This window comes from Hyperolius riggenbachi, chromosome 1 (assembly GCF_040937935.1).
Source record: "Hyperolius riggenbachi isolate aHypRig1 chromosome 1, aHypRig1.pri, whole genome shotgun sequence".
NCBI classification, from domain to species: domain Eukaryota; kingdom Metazoa; phylum Chordata; class Amphibia; order Anura; family Hyperoliidae; genus Hyperolius; species Hyperolius riggenbachi.
The window spans coordinates 54,145,780-54,162,223 of NC_090646.1; the positions used below are offsets into that span (position 1 = coordinate 54,145,780).

The window sequence follows — 16,444 nt, forward strand, 5'->3', positions numbered from 1 at the left end:
AGAGTCCCCAGGCACCATGTGACGTGTCACTGCCAATCTACTGCAAGAGTTTCTGCGTGAGCTTGGTGATGTCACTACAAAGGTCATGCACAGTGCGTGCTACATGGAAGCTGGAAGCCAACACAAGACACACACGGGTGACACACGGGTGTAACACAACCACAATACATACATGGAGGCTCGCCCGGGATGATGACATGTTAATTATGGCTGAAACACCGTCTGCAAGCTATAAGTCAAAACAACTGGTTAGTGACACACACAGAATCCACAGCAGGTTTCAGTCAGAACATAAGAAAGGTCAAGACATAAAAACAGAGACAGACACAGAAATAACCAGAAAAATCAGCAACAACATTTATATATGTTACGGCCAGAATCCAAAGTCTGACCACTTCGGGGTCTGGCCAGGCAAAATGCAAAGTAGCCGTGTTACAGCGGCCGATGTCAGAAATAATTGATGCCTCCAGCTCCTCTCCTTGTTCCTCTCTCCGACTCTGTCTCCTCCCCCTGACCCCTCCTATAACCCGTGGCAGCCAGTCTGGTATCGCTACCCACCCTCTTGCACACCTGAGTTGTTCATCGCCGCAGGGAAGCACGTGGAGGAGCAGGCAGCGAGAACGCTGCAGACATTGCTTCTGCTAGCACCCACTCTATAAGGCCCAATAGCTCCCAACTGTCCCTCTTTGGAAGCCCTGTCCCTCTGTCTCTCTTCCCTCCTCATTTGTCCCTCTTTCAGGACTTTGTCCCTCTATCTATGTAAATATATATATTCCTCAACTAAAAATGTGTTTGATTGACTCTAAACTTTATTCTCATCATTCTCATCATTTAAATTGATATATTACTAATTTTAAAATGTTACTATGAAGGAAAATGAACCAGGATAGAAAGGACCAGTGTGGTTTGAATTATAAAACAACATTTTTCTTATGAAATCTTTATGGTATGCGTGACTAGGGGTGTGACGGGGTGTGGTCAGGGGTGTGGCAGGGGCATGGATTAAGTGTCCCTCTTTCTCATCTCAAAAAGTTGACTGGTATGATAGTGCCCACCTATAGGAATGAAAATGGTGGCGCAAATCTTTGGTTCTCAGTGCTTCCCTGCAGTTATGAACCGTAGCGGGGGATGTGGGCGTGGGGGAAGATACGGGGTGGGTGGGAGATACCAGCTGTCAGTGGCGAGAGGATGGGACGGGGGCCAAATCCAGAGCCACCGGACTCTATTTACTTAATAACCACTGGCCGACTGCGGAGAGGAGGGAGGATCCTGGAGCTGCCGGCATGAAGTCATTTCTGACATTAGCCGCTGTAATATGGTCACTTCGGGTTCTGGTCGTCACATACACATATAGTTGCAAAGAATGACCAGACCTTCATACTTTTAAAATGAATGGGGAACACTATTGGGCAACAATTGGTTTCCTCTCCAACTTTTCCATTTAAGTATAGAGTCTTTTGTTACATTAAAGGATTGATATAGCCAAAAGAGTCATCTTGATTTTTGGAAAGTACACGACAAGTAAATGAGGCCTCCAAGAGATGTAACTGAATTAAGCATTAAATAAAAATAAAACATGTATAGATCAGGTGCGTGGAGGTAATAGTATTCGATATAGCGATGACCAGCAGACCTCCTGCCGGTGTCCACCCAAGTGTATGAGTGTCATCTATCCCCGTGGCCACGTGAAGTGTCTAAGGTTCATGTGTCACCCCGGCACCTGTGCCATGTAATACAGGCACCCGTGGTGTTGCCAGACACCAGAGAAGACCATGATTTGCACCAGCATTTGACAATGTGAACCTTCACCACTGCACATGGGCAAGGGGGAGGGGTCACACACATACATTTGGAAGCAGAACGATTTCCAAAAGATGTCAACTGTAAGGACAACAAGCATCAACATACATTATATGTTTACATTAGAGGCATAAGAGATTATCAAGCTACAGGTACACATTGCTTCAATCATGACATAAGAAGGACACTTTTCATGGTCACCGTTATACATACCCTATTTATCCTAGGCACAGAACCTTAACTGCTAATCTATATATCTAGCAAAGAAATGAACAGCGCTACTTAAAAACAGATAAGTGCCTACCTGCAAGAGAGTGCAAGCCCCACTTGTGGGATAAAATACACACCTAGCATACACATAACCTGTCTACCACTGGAGGATGTTGGTTTCCCGTAACAGCTTGCATGCAACTTGTTAAGTACTCGTCCCTCCCACTGCGGAGAAGTCATCCCCCTATGGGAGGGGACCTAACACGAACTAAATCCTAACCTATGCATATGCATAGCCTGGGTGCGCTACCAAGTAAAATCGAAAATTGAAAATTGCGCAAAAGGTAGATCAGCGCATCACCAGGCCGCCTCCGAATGGCCTCCATCAGAGATGCGCTGAGCCCCCCCAGGAACTACAAACGCACCTTGAACCCAAACGGAAGCTCTGCATATACACCAAAGGCAAGGCTGCTAAGTGGGAGCAGCGGACCAAAAACGGCAGTTGTAATATTCACAGTGTGGATGCACTGCTGTGTGCGCATATTACAACTGCCGACTTCTGCACTTGTGGCGGGTGGAGTGAGGATGGGGTGCTAACAAGGCGGGTTTGTGTGTTTGCGGTGTAGGCTCTGCGTTGGGCACAGGAGCATGCGGCGGGGGTTGGATTCTTAACCTCCTTGCGACCGCCTAAAGCGATTGGCGGCCACAAGGTGGCTCCCCTAACACCACGTAACGCCGATTGGCATCAAGTCCTGGAGTGGTTTGCAGGGGATTGCGCATCCCAGCTTGAGTGACGGAGTCAACAGTCTGTCAGCGGCAAATGATGGTAGCAGACTGAAAAGAAAAGAAATGGCTTTTTCTTTTCATTGTACAGCGCTGCGATCTACTGCGCTGTCACTTGGCTGTCCCCTGGATGGGCTCGTCCTGATTGGCTCTCGGAGGGAGGGGGGAAGGAATAAAAGAAAAACACATTTTTTAATGTAAAAAAAAAGGACAAATTAATAAAAAAGAAAATAATGCCTGCAGCAACGATCAGAGACCACCAACAGAAAGCTCTGTTGGTGGGCAGAAAAGGAGCCAAGATTTATTTGGTCTGTAGCAAGCTTTTAAAGCTGCAGAGTGCTGATTTGTAAATTGGGCGATTGGGGGGGCAGGGGCGTCGCCAGGGAGCCTGTGGTTCTTAAGTGGTTAAAGCACACCTGAACTGAAAATTTTAAGTCAAAACAAACATACACACGTCATACTTACCTCCCGCATAGTCTACTCATCAATCTCTTTCTTCTCTCCTGCGTCCTGTTTGTCCACTGTGATCGATGGAATTCTCCAGCTTCCATTTTACAAATGGCCGTTACCCCATAACAACTTCCTGGGCAGCACTCTGTTATCTGTAACATTGCCCACTTGAGCCATAGGGAAACATGTACATTACCTTGCAGTTGTCTTTCAGTTATAACTGACAGCAACTGATATATTTCAGTTCTGACAAAATATTGTCAGAACTGGGAGGAATTGTAAGAAGAAAATGGAGAGCATCTGAGAGGAACTGACGGCGAGCTAAGAATGTAACGTTCATTTGCAGGTACATCACGTGTTTATTTTAAATAATTTTACTTGGTTCAGGTTCACTAAGAAGGATCGGGGGATTACTGGTTATAATGGATACTCTCCTTTTGTCATCGGCTTTCCCTCTGTATTCCAAGTCCAGGAATGAAACAAGGTACCTGCCAATCACTTAGTAATTTGGAGCGCACAACACAAGTGACTGCTCATAACTTTTACTGATAAGTTTGTGAGCACGAGATTGTTCTGGATCCACCAAACAGGTCTTTAGAGCTGAAGACAACTGGAGAACACAACTGACCACAAGCCCAGCCTGTATTCCACAAACTATGTCTGCTACCTCATGACAAGTCTGCAAACCTTGGCGGAGTCACATAGGACTACGAGGAGAGCTGATGGATGGTCAGTAGATTAGTGTTTGCAGGTCTGCAGTCACACCCATCGCTAAAACCATTTTAAAAATAAATCCAGGCTAGACTTTCTGGATCGTTTATATTGTCCTCGGAATTCCACCTTGAGAACCTTCATAAATTAGGCGGGATGGAGTTGGCTGGTTACTGCTTGGCTGTGAACTTCAGACAAAAGAACGGGCAGGTTCTGCTACGAAGAAACAGCTATCATATGATCAGCAGAAGCCGGGACTAGCGGAACAGTGAGGGAGAGGTCTGCGATCACCACTGGAGCCGATATATGTGGTGAGCCGTGCTGCCACTGTTTATAATTACACACGGGGGAGTGGAGGAGAACACTGGGGATGCGGGAGACACGCATAGGGACAGAAGAGGACACATGGGGGACAGAAGGGGACGCATGGTGGGCATAAGAATCAGAATCAATTTTATTTCGCCAAGCATGACTGGGTCAAGCCCGGAATTGGGTTCGGCACAATGGAGCAGTACATAGAAAGAAAGGCAGGAAAAGGGTTAGAATGACACAATCATACTCAAATATAAGCATACAAGAATATACAATCAACAATTAGATATACACAGCCGAAGTCTGCCGTTCCTATGCGGGTGGTGGGGCGCTGATAGGGGATGGTAGCATGTTAAAGGCGCTGATAGGGGATGGTAACATGTTAAGGGAGTTCAGGAGGCTAACGGCCATCGGGAAGAACGAGTTCTTGTGTCTGGTGGTCTTGGTGGGGATGGCCCGAAGTCTCCGTCCCAGTGGAAGTGGGGTGAAAAAACGGTGGCCTGGGTGAGAGAGCTCACTTGCAATCCTCAGTGCCCTGGCTCGCAGTCTAGTCTTATACAGGTGGTCAAGTGGGGGCAGAGGTCTCCCAATGATCCTCTCCGCCGACCTAATGATCCTCTGTAATTTGTGCCTGTCACTGGCAGTGGCTCCCGCATACCAGACCAAGATGGCGGAGCAGAGGATCGATTCGATGGTGGCAGTGTTAAAGCATTTAGAATCTCCCGAGCCATGCCCGAACTTTCGCAATTGGTGGAGGAAGAAGAGTCGCTGCTGGGCTTTCCGTTGGGTTGACGTGATATTGACTCTCCAACTGAGATCTGACTGATAAGGGGACACATGGTGGGCATAAGGACACACATGAGGGACAGAAGGGGACACATGGGGGACAGAAGAGGACGTATGGTGGGCATAAGGGGACGCATGGTGGGCAGAAGGGGACGCATGGTTGGCAGAAGGACACACATGGGGACAGAAGGACACACATGGGGGACAGAAGGGGAAACATGGGGGACAGAAGGACACAAATAGGGGACAGAAGGGGACGTATGGTGGGCAGAAGGGAATGCATGGTGGGCAGAAGGACACACATGGGGGACAGAAGGGGAAACAAGGGGGACAGAAGGACACAAATAGGGGACAGAAGGGGACACATGGGGACAGAAGGGGGTGTATGGTGGGCAGAAGGGGGCACATGGGGGAACAGAAGGGGACACATGGGGGAACAGAAGGGGACACATGGGGGAACAGAAGGGCACAAATGGGGGACAGAAGGGGACACATGGGGACAGACGGGGACACATGGGGACAGACGGGGGCACATGGGGGACAGAAGGGGACACATGAGGATGGAAGGGGACACATGGGGGATAGAAGGGGACACACAGGGACAGAAGGGGACGTATGGTGGGCAGAAGGGGACACATGGGGACAGAAGGACACACATGGAGGACAGAAGGGGACACATGGGGACAGACGGGGACACATGAGGTATAAGGGGAACACAATAATTGCAGGAGTACATTTACAAGATGCTCCTGGATCATGGACGCACCAGGTTTATTATATTTTTTCCCCTGGTTTTTGCCCTCTAAACCTGGGTGGGTTATATAGTCCGGAGTGTCCTATATGCCGAAAAATACAGTAAATAAGGGAAAATTGCCTTATTATTAAAAATTAAACAAAAAGAACTTAAAAATACCCATAGTTGTCAAAGCAAATAAATCAGCAATGGGAGTAAATGTTAAAAGCACTTCCACTTAAACTGTTCGTCTCTTCAGTTTATTTTCACTTCACGTTTGCTTTAAGTTACTAAGGCTTATTTAAGGGTCACGGTCAGGATAAATGATCGTTACATTTACATTTAAACCAAGTTGTGAACACATCAATGAAGCCAGCAGCAGTAACATTCACAGTTACACGGTAATCCTTTTTCCACCACTGAGGCCTCCTCACTGCACCCTGACCTTCTAGTTCTTGGATGTTTCTATCCGATGGAGCAATAAACAAGACGAAAAAGGTGTAAACTTAAGAAAAGTGCTTAAACCGTGAGAGAAAGCATTGGAAAACTGCAGCCCTGCCAATGGGAAACTGTGCATGGGGCGGCCTGGGAGTTCCAGCTGCCAGTTGGATGTGGGCGTGTCTCGGGCAGCCATGTTGTCACACTACAGTTATGCCACTGGAGCTTCTTTTTTATGGAGAACATCAATGCACAGCAGATGTAGCTCTTGTAGAGACCATGAATAGGTGAAGAGAAGGTGCTAAGGGGTGTGGCCATGTGCTGAGGAGAACCTTCAGCACATGGAGAGCAAACTGAGCCCAGTCATTGGCTGAGGTGCACCTGGGTCACAAGTAACATGTGGAGTAAAACATTCCATGGAACACATGAATTCAAAGGATTAACACCTTCACATCTATAACTAATTAGCCAGCTAGGACTCTCACAACACATCAAAGAGGGAGCAACACTCTTTTTCTAATTAAATGTTGTTTTAAGAGTTACGTAATGAATAAAACTGCTTATTTTTACAATGTTACTTTATACATTTTTAGTCAGGGTTTGCCCATTATAAAATTTTTACATTCTAAAGTTTATCACTGGTGGTGACATCTTTAGTCCTGCCAGGTGCTGCTCTGCGGAATGTTTGTTTACAGAGAATATTAAGCCCAGTACAAAACATAACTGGTCTCCCAGAATGCAAGGGGGCATTCTGTATGCAAGGATACTCTGGTATACTTAAATTTACTTGTGATATGAGCAGTGATCACTCAGGTTCCCGTAATATGAGCAGTGGTCAATCAGGCACCTGTGACATGTCAGTGGCTCCTCAGGCTCCTGACATGGGCAGTACTCAGTTAGGCTTCTGTGAAATGAGTAACAGGCTATTGTAACATAAGCAGGCTCTTGTAATATGCTAGCACCCACTCTTTTTCTGTAACATAAGTAGTAGACAGTGGACACTCAGGCTGCTGTAAAATGCCAGTAGCCTGTAACAAAACCAGTGGATACTAAGGCTCCTGTAACATAACCAGTGGATACTAAGGCTCCTGTAACATAAATGGTGGACACTCAGGCTCCTGCAACATAACCAGTGGACACTCAGGCTCCTGTAATATGACAGTGGCCACTCAGGCTCCTGTAACATAAACAGTGGACACTCGGGCTCTTGTAACATAGCCAGTGGACACTCAAGTTCCTGTAATATGCCAGTGGCCACTCAGGCTCCTGTAATATGCCAGTGGCCACTCAGGCTCCTGTAACAAACAGTGGACACTTAGGTTCCTGTAACACAGCCAGTGGACACTCATCTTCTGTAATATGTCATTAGCCACTCTTGTTCCTGTAACATAAACAGTGGATACTAAGGCTCCTGTAATGTGCCAGTGGCCACTCAGGCTTCTGTAACATAAACAGCGGACACTCAGGCACTGTAACACAAAGAGTGGTCACTCAGGCTCCTGTAACATAAACAGTGGACAGACACTCAGGCCCTGTAACACGAAGAGTGGTCACTCAGGCTCCTGTAACATAAGCAGTGGTCACCATGGCCTCTAAGACATGACAATTATCACTCAGGTTTCTGTAACAAGGCAATGGTAATTTAGGAGCCTGTGATATGGCAACATATGGCTGTAAAAGTTGAACTATAATAAGGTCATGCATAGAAAATTGATGCTTTTGAACTGTGGGTGTAGAGAAAGCTACTGAGAGTTCCATGGACTGATAGAAGATCTAACCAGTCCATACTTGAAGAAATAAGTCAGATTTTTCACTAGAAGGGATGATACTATTTGTAAAACTCAAATACTTTGGTCACATCATGAGAAGAATGGATTATTTGAAGAAATCCTCGATGTCTGGAAAAATTGAGGACAAAAGAAGATGCTGACAGCAGAGGCTAAGATGGATAGAAAGCATATGTGACGCTATGAATGTGCCTGTGCAATAGCTGAAGAAGCCGTGTTTGACAGACATACCTGGCGTGTAAAAGTACATATGGTCACAAACAGTTGGAGTCAACTAATCGAATGAGGATGATATGACAATAATCACTCAGGATTCTATGACAGGGCAATCATCCCTCAGTCTTGTACTATGACAGAAAATCAGTGCCAAGGGGATCAATAGTTCGATCGCTGCTGAGAAAAGATAATGTCCAAAAGTCCACACACTTAAACTCCTTCCCAAGGAGACAGGCGGCACCTTTTATACTGTCTTACTGGCTGTGGACCAGCATACAAGCGCAAAATTGTCTCGGGTTCCCATTGCTTGGGCCCTGTCTGTAAGTTGTATTGAATTTTATTCATTTTTATGGCTATGTGCTATGGTTTTTAATAAACGGCTTATACTTACATCTACCGTTTATTTGCATGCTTCATTGGCCTTGATCTACCAGATGGTGTGCCTGAACTAATATAAGGATTTTTGGAAGTCTTGGACCCTGGGCGGCTCTTGGTCCCTTTTACCACTGAATGCGAGACATACAACCTTATAACGTGGGTTGTCAGCAGTTGGTAAGCTCCCTCTAGTCCTTTGGGTGACGGTCTACCACTTGGATATAAGAATTGAATGACCACTTTGGTGAAATACGATTGATTGTGAAACAGCGGATTCACTTATGATCTGCGCTGACTTTTTAATAGTCTTGTACTATGGACAGCGGTCACTCAGGCTGCTCAACCATGGGCAAAACCCATTGTTGGATTTCTGTTGATAATATTTTCATGTATTAATACAGTGGTCATTGAATGGCATGTAACATGCCAGGACCAACTAAGTCATTTGGCTGTGGTGAAATAGACTTTTAAGTATAGATGGGGGGATTGAAAAACTTGACATATTAGTTTGGTTCAAAGATAGACTTTTCATGCTAGATACAGCCTAGTTGCAGGACGGCAGAAAGCAGTGTCCCTACTAATACGCTATTCCCAGAAGTGATCTCCCTGGAAAAAAACCATAGAACGCTTCTAGTTTAGAAAAGATGGAGACCACCTCTATGACATGGCAGTGATTACTCAGGCCTCTGAGACAGGGCAGTGGTCATTTAGGCCCCTTTGATATGGCAACATATGGTTGTGAAAGTTGGACTATAAATAAGGTCATAGGTAGAAAACTGATGCTTTTGAACTGTGGGTTTGTAGGAAGCTACTAAGATTTCCCTGGACTGCTAGAAGGGCTAACCAGTCAATACTTAAAGAAATAAGGCCAGAGTGTTCACTAGAGGGGTTGATACTACTATTTAAACTCAAATACTTTGGTCACATAATGAGAAGACCAGATTCTTTGGAGAACAACGTTGAACCCTGCTGATCCAGGAAAGATGGAGACAACCTTTAAAGTCCTTCCCTACAAGCTTCCTCACCATTAAAAAGTCCTGAGTTTTCTGTGGATCGGTGTACATACATCTGAAGAACAGGAGCAGGGCTTGCTGAGAAGATCTGGCATCGGCCCGGCCTAAGTGTGATTTATGGTCTGCAGCAAGTCAATTTATTGCTCTTTCTTCTCCTGAGTGATAATTGCATGTGGTCGCCCCATGACTTGGCCGGGAAAACCAGCTCAACTTTTTCACTGCTCTGTTAATTCCACTGCCAGGAAGCTTCAGTTTTACGGGCAGAGCAAAGCCGCCACACTGGTGCCGTCACTGCGTGTTTGCCCTGGCTGACGAAGGCTCGTCTGTCCCAGCCAAAGTGCTTCAATATCTCCTCATCTCGCACACATTTGGGAGCTGCTAGGAAGGGTGCTGATGGCTGTGAAGCTCAGAGGCCGATGTGTGGTCTTCAAGAGAACGTCGTGGGACTAGACGCTCAGTCCTCCGTCGCCTAGCATTAATGGTACCTTTGTGACCATGTCCTACAACGGCATGACGCGAGACAAACTCAGAAGTGTAAAGAAGCGCTGGAATCATTTGATCTTGGGAACAAAAAGACTCAAGCTTGCAAGTTAAAGGAACATTCTTTTGGCTTAAAAAGATCTTGGCCACAAATGAGGTTTATTGCCAGCGAAAAAGTTTTGATTTCTCTACAGGTCCCGGTGTCAAAAGAGGGTTCAGCAAATGGCTCTCGTAGTCTTGAAACAGCCAAATTCATTGCTAATAAACCTTTGGACAAGTCACAAGCCAAACAGGAAAATGACATTTTATTGTAAAATATACTCAGTCGGGTCTGTAATTATTTTTTTCTTGGTGTAATTCTGCGGCTGAGACTCGTAGAGGCAGAAAATGTGTCATAAAGTTCAACTCCAGGCAGGAACAAAACGTAAAATATGAAATGTTCATCTATTGTCGATATTAATTGATACTTAGCCTTATTAAGTTCTAACAATTCATTAAGATTTATCCAATGTCCCAACTGTTACTTGATCCACAGACTTCGGACTAGTAATAATTGACAGTTGAATTTACCCCAGTGGTGTCAGGAAGACGGTTGTGACGCTGAAAAGCATGATGGGAGCTGGGTAGCAAGAAAGAAGTAGACGGTTCCTTACGAGCTAGAGATCAGCACCTCCACTCAGAGACCGGTATTGTGTCTGACAGTATGCATCCTGAAAGCTCCGCCCTAATCCCAGCCTGAATCAGATGCAGGAGCTACTTATTGGCTGCACACGCTGTTCCGCCTATTCGACCAGGAAGGGAGCTGTGACCATGTGCCTAGACCAGGCATGGGCAAACTCGGCCCTCCAGCTGTTACGGAACTACAAGTCCCACAATGCATTGCAGGAGTTTGATAGCCACTGTCATGACTCATAAAGGCAAATGCATTGTGGGACTTGTAGTTCTGTAAAAGCTGGAGGGCCGAGTTTGCCCATGCCTGGACTAGACTGATAATTGATCAATATTTGTAGCCACCTTATTACAAAAGAAATGTTCGGTTTCCTTACTTTAAAGTGGATCTGAACTCAGAACATCCTCTCTGCTTCAAAAGATAAGAAACAGCATAATAGCCTTCAAAGAAAAGCATTTATTTCTTAAAGCTGATACAAATCCTGCAATAAATCTGCAGTGTGTTCACTTCCTGCTATCATGGAAGCAGACAAAAGGTGAACATCCTGTGTTTACAACTTAGCTGTTCTGCTGAGGCAGCCAGCTGACACAGCTAGGAGATCAAATTACACTTGTGATTAGTCCCAGATGAGGCGTTAGATGGGCTAAACTCTTCAAATATATACAGGGTGCATTTCTCTCTGTTTCCCTTCTGTCCGGTGCAAGAGTTCAGGTCCATTTTAAAGTGCCCCTCTTGCAAGGACAGTAAGGCAACATCTGAGCATTAACTTCCCCCCACTCCTCGCAATGACTTTGGTCTTTTGCTTCTCGACTATACAATAACTGGTGATGTCATTGTGCATCATATAGGGACTGATGTGCTCTCAGCCGCCGCCAGGCACCCAGAGGGCAGGGAAGATGTTGCAGCGGATAATCATGCTGGCTGTGGGTATAATCGCAATAAATGGTGGAGGCAGAGCCTGGTTGCCCGGCCACTGCAGTAATAGGACACATTGCTGAAATATCAATTTCACCAAGAAAGTGTGCATTATATTATATCAAGTTTTTCAAAAATATAAACAGGATTTTCCATTAGATTTCGGCAATGGACAATCCCGACTGATGTGTCTTCCTGGGCAGTGGATGCCTTGCCACTGATTGGAGGAATGCTCTGATACTCTGGTAATTGAAGCTAGTGGCATTGAATACTAATCCTTCCCCAAGATGATAAGGCTTAAAGTCGGATGAAACTCAATTTTTACAGAACAAATTAAAATAAATAATCCAATAAGAAAGCATTTACTTAGTTTACCTGGTGTTTTTAATAAAACAAGGAACACCAAGAGCCCCAATAGTGTAATATGTACTGGTAAATGGTTACTAGATAGAGTAAATATTAATACTCACAAACCAGGGTTACCATTAGGCAACCACTGCAAAAGCAGGTGGGGAGATTTTCCTGACCCCACTCGGGAATAAGAAGTCGCTCTCTGTAGATGAGAAAAAGGGGGTTCAACCCTCCACCCAGGGTGGACTCAATATTATGCAGGAGAACAGAGGCGCCAAAAGGATAAAAGGAAGCTAAATGAGCTTAAAAACCAAATTCTTGGTAAATAGAGAAGGTAGTGGTGGACTTACCTCCTCCAAGTAGACACACAACTACTGTAGTAAAGACAGTCAATATATTTTATTTATGAACTCCAAATATGCAACGCGTTTCGCAGGTTTGATCCCGCTTCATCAGGCAACAACAACGGTGGTGCCTGGCTCTTCTACTGACCACATATGCTATTGCTCCGTTTACTGGCCATACACTGGTCGATGTGCCATTAGATCGACCAGCTGACAGATCCCTATCTGATCGAATCTGATCAGAGAGGGATCGTATGGCTGCCTTTACTGCAAACAGATTGTGAATCGATTTCAGCCTGAAACCGATTCACCATCTGCTGAGCTGCTCCTGCCGCCTGCCCCCCCCCCCCGTATACATTACCTGAGGCTGGCTCCCGGGCGTTTTCTCCGCATTGCACGGCTCTGTTCCGGCTCCATCCCGGCGCTTCCTGTGTTACTCCGTGACCAGGAAGTTCAAATAGAGCGCCCTCTATTTGAACTTCCTGGTCACTGCAGTGACACAGGAAGCGCCGGGATGGATGGAGCCGGAACAGAGCCGTGCAGCGCGGAGAAAACGCCCGGGAGCCAGCCTCAGGTAATGTATACCTGATCGGAACGGCCGCCGCTAGCGACGCGCACTTTACCCGCGGGCGATCGAGGGTAATTTCCCGCACGGCGCGATCGACGAACCGATCTGATTTCGGGAGGAAATCGGATCGGCGGCTGCGTTTACCGCGAACGATTGGCAGCAGATTCGATCCCAGGATCGAATCTGCTGTCCAAACGGCCGCGAATCGAGCCAGTGTATGGCCTGCTTTAGCTGTACTACACATACAAATCATAATATCATAGTTTTTTTTTCGCTTCAGTGTCTCTCTAAAGAGGAGCTGTCAGCCATACTATCTCATGAAAAAAAAACCACATATAAATAAGGAGGTAAATACTTGCTCTACTTACATAACGTATGCATTGCACTGTCCACATTTTGATTTTAGTGATTTTTCTACAGTAAAAAAAGAGAAAATCCTTTTCAGCATTTCCCATTTTAACAGATATTCCTCATTTCCTCCCTTACTCTCCTCTGCCTAATTGTGTATGCATTTCCTGTCCTCCACTATAGAAAGTGCATTGTCTCAGCATGAGAAATATTGGCCAATCAGAGAGGAACAGAGGTGTGGGAGGGGAAAACAGGAGGGAAAGAGGCTTCAGCCAATCAGGCTGCATCAGCTAAGTCTGAGGGGAAGAAGAGAAGCAAAAAAGAACAACCCAGCATGCCCTGCAACTTCCTTTTTGCGTACCACTTTTTGTGTGTACCAAATAAGAGTCATGTAAACTGGGGAATGATTATTTATCCACAAGAAAAGTAAGTGATTTTAACTTTTGGATTGCCTGGTTAGCATCCTTATTACTTGTTTACCAGATAAAAATAAAGAATTGATTTTTGATTTTATGCCCGACAGTTACTCTTTAAGCCTGTAAAAGCTATCGAGGCTTGCAGATCCCTATACTTATTGGTCTTTGACAGATTTCAACTAATCAGAAAGCAGGTGATATATGCAGTTTTTAATTGATGATATTCATAAAAGTTACTTTTTAATATTGTTCCTCCTTCAGGTTAGAAATTTGTGTTTTTTGATCAAATCAGGAGGTGCATTTAATTGACTCTGGATGCTTGTGGGCGGTGAGAATCTAATGTGTGTACATAGGTCATGCATGCCTGAGTGTGGAGGCCTTGGTAGATAATCGTCAGTCTCTGCCTGTTTCCCCCACTGTGCCGGCACTGGGCAGACCCATCCAGCGGTAATGTGAAATTAATAGTGCTCAGTTATTTCTCAGCATGAACATTAATGTAGCGGAGAGATTCTGGGCTGCGGTGGGGCTCTGTGAGTAAGAGCGGGAGACGTTACTGGATATACGGCATGGCAGGACTACTGGAATTCCATCTCACAGGAGATTTGGAGGCAGTGGTGCTCGGATACCCCCAATCACGGATTTGAGTATCTCCGATCACGGCAGTATCGAAATCCGGATATGCCGTGATCGTGATCCAGACTTGATGACCAATTCCGAATTCGACTCGGATTTTAACCCGTGATTAAAAGTGATATCCGAGATCACGGCCGTGATCACAATTTGAATTTAATGATTAATAGCAAAGCCCCCTTACATGTTAGAAACACCAAATTTGCCAGATATGTTAAGTAGAACAGTGGGAACAAGAGGATTTTTATTTTTTTTCAAAAAGACCTTATAGTTTTTGAGAAAATCGATTTTAAAGTTTCAAAGGGAAAAAGTATACATTTAAAGGCGTTAAATACATTAACTGTCATTTACCACATTTAAATGTATACTTTTTCCTTTGAAACTTTAAAATCAATTTTCTCAAAAACTATAAGGTCTTTTTGATTTTTTGTTTCCTCTTGTAGCCACTGTTCTTCTTAACATATCTGGCAAATTAGGTGTTTCTAGCATGTAAGGGGGCTTTGCTATTAACCGCTAAAGTCGGCGGGTTTTTAATCACGAATACCGACTAGTGATCACGAGTCGGGTAACGAGTGCAATCACAAGTGCATTCGTGATCGGCATTCGTGATCGAGAGCCAAACCCTAATGCCGATTACGACCTTGTAATCAGCAAAAACAACTCGTGATCACGAGGTCGTGACGAGCATAATTATTTGGAGGAAAAGATGAGCCTGCAACATAGAATTCACCACATGGGAATAACAATCCTCCCTGTGACTCCTGCCATCGCAGGGGGGCTCAGAGGCTTTGGGGGACCCTCCTTCTCCTTCTTCTCTCCAATCGCAAGTGCAGCCAGTTAGCAAAAAAACCTTCCTGTTCACTCACAAAAACTGTGTGCAGAAGTGTGTGTAATTTTTTCCTGCTTCCAGAGGCTGCTTTACAGCAGAACACGCTCTGCTGCCATTTACCAACTCCCGATCACGTGACCCGCATGGGGTTCGGGACCAAGGGGGCCTCATGCTTTCATTTTTGCAGGGGGGCCCTATTAAGTCTTGTTATGCCCCTGATTCGCCAATGTAACTCTTTTCCATATTCCTTTCTTCTCTCTATGACACATTTTGCCATTCAGAGTGGGTGCGGTACCCCAAGGGGAAAGACTGCCTGGACTGTAAAGCTTTGTACCCAATCTTTGGCTGAGACAGTCGCTCGGCGCGGTCTTGAGTGAGAACCTAGTGTGTGTGCAGTCGCCTGATATGTCAGGCTTCTACATGACAACAGATGAACAAGAGGATTGTTTTTCACTTACTGTGCCTGCCGGAAGCCGTTCACTCAGCTCCGCCCATCATCTATCTCCTTTAGAAGAAGGCAGTGGACCGATGGTCATACAGAGCGTTCCAATGCTTTCCTTTGAGCCCATTCCCACTTATCTGTTTTCAATGACTACAGGTTTGTTCCCTGAACTTCGCCCTGGATAAATTGCAAACTTTGATTTTCATTCATATCACAGTGACAGGAAGCACAGCTTTTCAGTCAACCAGACTGCTTGATGAAGGTCTGGTTGATCCAAACGTTGTGCTTGCCAAGTTTGCAATTTGTTCAGGTGGAGTCCCATGCTTTTCTTTGATTGTGGTTCACATTTGGTCAACCAAAAATGTGGACCATACTGGACTGACTCCCTGGAACATATAAGGACATACTGTGTTGCGATTGACAATGGTCAAACTCATCCTGCTTGCTTACATCCACTCTGAGTCCTCAGTGTTCAACCATCACTGCAATGGACCTCTGCGTTGGTACATGTGTACTATATTCTTACAGAGTCTTTCTAAGCAAGAACCAAGCCTGATCAATTTTGCAGCATCTACTTGGTCCTGGCGACAACTGTGTTCTCATTATTGTACTCAGCTGCTCCTTCCTGATAAGACACCCCATATTACAACTTTTGTGTCCAATTAACATGTGTCAAACGCTAGTCCTCGAAGGCCATAGCCATGCCAGTGTTTAGGATGGACTGAGAAATGTGTTCTACAGGATAAACCACACCTTTCCTGATTCAGTCCAATGAACTAATTTAATCTGTGCCAGAAATGTCTGAGGGCCTCGGACCTTGAGGATTGGAGTTCAACA

The 16,444-nt window shown here is 45.3% G+C and overlaps 1 protein-coding gene across 6 annotated transcripts in view; it reads right to left on the minus strand.

Moving 5' to 3' along the window:
• The window catches only part of DYSF (dysferlin), a 456,891-nt gene that overhangs the window by 106,417 nt on the left and 334,030 nt on the right, over positions 1-16,444 (minus strand). The gene's annotated exons all lie outside the window — the stretch shown is intronic.